The 5,211-nt window shown below is 42.3% G+C and overlaps 1 long non-coding RNA gene across 1 annotated transcript; it reads right to left on the bottom strand.

Moving 5' to 3' along the window:
• Positions 1-236: 236 nt before the first annotated feature.
• LOC117508602 lies at positions 237-4,395 on the bottom strand. The gene is made up of 3 exons (XR_004560142.1): positions 4,379-4,395; positions 1,587-1,589; positions 237-399 (listed from the first exon to the last, which is right to left on the bottom strand). It is a non-coding gene; the product is annotated as an uncharacterized LOC117508602 (long non-coding RNA).
• Between the last annotated feature and the right edge of the window lie 816 nt (positions 4,396-5,211).

Genomic DNA, 5,211 nt, shown 5'->3' with positions numbered 1-5,211 from the left:
GCTTTTAACAACCTGGACCTCATTTCTGGCATAAAATATGGTTGTTTACTAACTAATATAAGTCTGGTGTCATTGGAGTCCATGGTTCAGACGTGTTCAGGTTCAAATATGGCTCCAAGATTTTTCTTCTTCTACTAATGTGGATTAGAACTTTTTGTGGTGCACAGCGCCAACTACTGCAGAGAGCTAACAGTCAATATGTGTCACAGAATTAAACTACCCTTTTCAACCAGACCTGAGGTGCCGTGACATGTCAATCATCTGGGGTGGTACCTGGGGTGTCCAGTCAGATTTCAAGGTGGTCCAGTGACACCCAGCTCCACTCATGCCAGGAAGTGTTCAACATTTGACAGTTCCTGTTTCACTGTGGACTCAAAATTTGGCACTTCTTGTTTGGGACTCAGTGTACCATAAGCGAGCTTTGCGCCGCTGTGCATCGCTTCGCTCATATTATTAAGATTCATATGTTCAGAAATGATGCATCACAAGGCATCTCTATCTTCACATATACACAGATTAATTTTGCCTGCTGTTCCAAAATGCAACAACCTTTACGTGACACAGACCAGCTCACTGTGCCCAGCTATAAACCAGTCCTGAACCGGTCTTAAAAATCAGGTAGTGTGGCCTCTGCAGCACTTCAGTGTTTTTGGGATATTTACAGCTTCAAACCTTAATGTATGTTTTTAAGCCATCTGGTGACCCGTATTATCTTGCTGAAAGGCGGGTGACATGACCCCTTTAATGACTGCTCTCAAAAATGATGAGTTAAAAACGTATTACCAGTATTTATTATGAGGTCACAGAGGATGTAGACTTGGAAGTGAAAGCTGGAAATCAGCTGAACATCTGTGTGAGAAAGGCTTCAGTCTGTTCGGCCTCTGTGGGAAAGCAGAGGTGAGTACGCTGTATAATTTTCCTGGAGCTGACGCACTAATTCATCATCCTCTGTCTGGTTTCAATCTGTCCTCTATACCTTCTAATCTCCCCCTGGAGGGATTCATAGGACCGAGCTGGCACAAAGGGACACAGTGAGAGTGCTTTGTTTATCCTCTCATTTTATTAACAAGCTGCTTCCCTGGAAATATAATGCACCATAGAAAGACACAGTTTATAGTCCTGCATAAGGACTTGCCAAATCAGTTTTTCAAGGTGATTATTCTCACGTACAGAATTAACTCACACCAGTAATTTATAATTTAGCCACTGAAGATACAAAAATAATCTATTTGTAAGCACATACTGAAAAGATGGAGAATGAGAGACTGTTTAAGAGCAGAGTGCCACTTGGCTAAAATTATGTAAATTTGAAAAAATTGTGGGACATTATAAAGAGAAAGTAAGCCGTAACCTTACAAAACGTTAACTTTTCAAGCAACCATCAGAGTTAATGCTTTCTGTGCAAAATGCAAAAGCTCGTTATATTGTTCAATAAATTATTGTCCATCTCGTTAAAACTAAAACCAAAAAAAAAAAAAGACCATCTACTGTCCGCTGCTGCAAATGACAGTGAATCTGCTATAATGACAAGTAATATGTTCAAATTTCCTTCTCCTGGTTCAAATTCTCTCAGCAGCATTCTGAACCAACTGAAGATTACCAGTAGGGGTAATAAGTGGTTTTAAAAAGATTTGCATTTGTACAGTTGAGGCCATTTATACACCTTGGAAAAAACATTCAAACTCAATTTTCATATGCTGCCAATTTGATCAAAATAAATATGTGTGTTAAGTCAATCATAAGGTTTACTTTTTCTATATAAAATTATTTAAAAGTTATAGTTAGAAGGCAGAGTTAATAATATTAATGCAATAACGTGCTTTTGGAGGGTGGTATGCATTTTCAGAGGCCTGACACCCATGCCCAGTCACCTTAAATGACCGATCTTCGCCCGAGTTAGAATTGTGCCGTGCAAAGTCTCTTACTAGTTCCTTGTGAATTCCGGTGTTGCTGAGGGCCCCATCACACTTGGTATGAATGAGCATGAGCCAAGGCGGTATGTAAAAAAAAAACAAAAAACACAATTCGTGCCACATCTGGGAGAGAATAAGGATAGGCGTCCGAACACCCAGACTGCGCTCCAACCTGCCCCAACTGATTTGTCCACACATGTGGCGAGCACGTGTGTGGTGGGGTGTGTGTGTGTGGTGGTTGCATGTGTGGCGGGCGTGTGTATAAACTGATCTGAACCGGCAGTAAGGATCCATAGAGTTGTGTCAAAAAGCTCCAATTCTTCAGGGATCTTCCACACAGAACTGTCTGCCCTCATTGCTGGCTGCAGCTGCTGGACGGCAGGAAGGTCCACTGCTAAAGGGCTGATGTCCTGGAGAGAGTAAGAAGGAGAGAGAGAGATGGCAGCCAGGTGAGCGAGTGAGCTGCGCTCGCCGCTCCACCGCCAAAACACGTCCTGACGCAGTGTACAGCTGTCTGATCGGGCTGTTCCAACCGTGATAACATATTACAGATAGAACTTCTAAGTCATGAAGTGCACTGACAATATATCTGAAATATGTGTATTACAGCTGTGACAGGCCGTTCAGCTCCATGCGTTTGTCCGCCGCACAAAGACACACTGACGCACTGCACAGCTGTCTGACTGGGCTGTTATAACCATGATAACAATATTACAGATACAACTTCTAAATCATGAGGTGGACTGACAATATATCTGAAATATGATGCTATTACAGCTGGGACAGGCCATTCAGCCCCATGCGCTGGTCTGCCGCTCAGAGATGCGCTGTGCAGCCGTCTAACTGGGTTGTTACAGCCATGATAACATAATACGAGGTCTGTGAGAAAAGAATCCGACCTTTTTATTTTATGCAAAAAATATATGGATTTGATTCATATGTTTTTACATCAGCCAAGCTTGAACCTTCGTGCGCATGCGTGACTTTTTCCACGCCTGTCAGTTGCGTCATTCGCCTGTGGGCAGGCTTTGAGTGAGCACTGGTCCACCCCTCTCGTCGTTGTTTCATTGCGAGGAAATGGCGGAATGATTTGGGCTTTTTTTCCATCAGAATTTTTTCAGAAACTGTTAGAGACAGGCGGCTGGAAACCATTCGAAAAATTTATCTGGCTTTCGGTGAAAATTTTACGGGTTTCACAGAGAATAAGGAGTGTTACTACAGCTTTAAGGACTGCCCACAATGGCGCACGGTGCGCCGCGCTCCGAGCCACCATCGAGAGGCAGAAACCACCACATCATTTCTAAACGGATCGCTGTGTGGAGCCGGGACCATCGAGTGCAATTTCTCTGGTTATCACAAGAGCTGGACATCAGCCATTTTCCGGCAGATTTCACCTTTAACAAGAGATTTTGTCATGGAAAGCTGCGCGGAGGCTTCGCGAGACAAAGGAACGAGAAAGAGGAACACCTCCGTTTCGGACAAGTTGGGACATGCCTATCTCGGCTTTCAGTGCTTACCAGTCGAGTGAGTATAAGAGAAATTGTGGAGAGCTGGGCTTGTCCCAACTTGTCCTTTAACTCTCCGAACATTCGAGATTCATCACTGAATATGACTTTCATCCAGTCATCCACAGTCCACGATTGCTTTTCCTTAGCCCATTGTAACCTTGTTTTTTTCTGTTTAGGTGTTAATGATGGCTTTCTTTTAGCTTTTCTGTATGTAAATCCCATTTCCTTTAGGCGGTTTCTTACAGTTCGGTCACAGACGTTGACTCCAGTTTCCTCCCATTCGTTCCTCATTTGTTTTGTTGTGCATTTTCAATTTTTGAGACATATCGCTTTAAGTTTTCTGTCTTGACGCTTTGATGTCTTCCTTGGTCTACCAGTATGTTTGCCTTTAACAACCTTCCCATGTTGTTTGTATTTGGTCCAGAGTTTAGACACAGCTGACTGTGAACAACCAACATCTTTTGCAACACTGCATGATGATTTACCCGCTTTTAAGAGTTTGATAATCCTCTCCTTTGTTTCAATTGACATCTCTCGTGTTGGAGCCATGATTCATGTCAGTCCACTTGGTGCAACAGCTCTCCAAGGTGTGATCACTCCTTTTTAGATGCAGACTAATGAGCAGATCTGATTTGATGCAGGTGTTAGTTTTGTGGATGAAAATTTACAGGGCGATTCCATAATTTATTCCTCAGAATTGAGTGAGTCCCTCTGCTTGGACTAAAAAAGTAACCGTTACTGACTGCCACAATTATTTTTCCTGATTTCTTATAGTGTTTCTTAAAGCCAGAAAGTTGCCATTTGAAATGACTTTAGTTTTGTGTCATGTCTGTGATCTGCTTTTTTTCTACAAAATTAAACAACTGAATGAACATCCTCTGAGGCTGGTGATTCCATAATTATTGCCAGGGGTTGTATTTAGAATGAAGTCAGATTGCAGTTAGATTCCACCTCGACTGCTGTACGATGTTTTTCCCCCTCGACTGCACCTCTTCTGGGTGGCCACAGGCAGTGGTGGGCACAGTTCCGATAATCCGATAACAGATAATTATCAAAGATAACGTTTTCATTATTGGAATATCTTTTTAGATAACTTTAAGTAAGTAAGTAAGTAAGCTTTATTTATATAGCACTTTTCACAGACCAAGGTCACAAAGTGCTTCACACGATATAAATAGACAATAAAAACAACACATACAAATATAGAACAATAAAATAAATTGACACTAAAATGCCAGTTTAAAAAAATGTGTCTTTAGTTGCTGTCTAAAAACATCCACAGAGTCTAGTGAGCGAAGAGAACAGGGAAGCTCATTCCAGAGGCGAGGTGCCACAGCTTTAAAAGATCTGTCCCCTCGAGTTTTAAAACAAGTTCGGGGAACCATCAGCAGCTTCTGATTGGAAGACCTCAAACTCCTGCTGGAAACATAAGGCTGGATCAGGTCCTTAATGTATTCCGGTGCCTGTCCATGTAGAGCTCTAAAGGTCAGCACGAGGATTTTGTAATTTATCCTGTAAAAAACAGGGAGCCAATGTAAAGACTTGAGGACAGGAGTAATATGCATTCTCCTGTGGGCGCGGGTAAGAAGTCGTGCAGCAGAATTTTGCACTACCTGCAGGCAGGCCAGCTCTTTCTTACTGAGGCATGTAAAGGGACTGTTACAATAATCAAGTCGTGAAGAAACAAATGCATGCACAATCATCTCTAGGTCATTAAAAGCCACCATTTTGCATAATTTGGAAATGTTACGAATTTGGAAAAAACAGTTCTTAACGAGCTGCCTGGTGTG

This window comes from Thalassophryne amazonica, chromosome 4 (genome assembly GCF_902500255.1).
Source record: "Thalassophryne amazonica chromosome 4, fThaAma1.1, whole genome shotgun sequence".
In the NCBI taxonomy this organism is placed as follows: domain Eukaryota; kingdom Metazoa; phylum Chordata; class Actinopteri; order Batrachoidiformes; family Batrachoididae; genus Thalassophryne; species Thalassophryne amazonica.
Note: the sequence above shows the minus strand (reverse complement) of the source record. Positions and strands in the feature narration are given on the sequence as shown.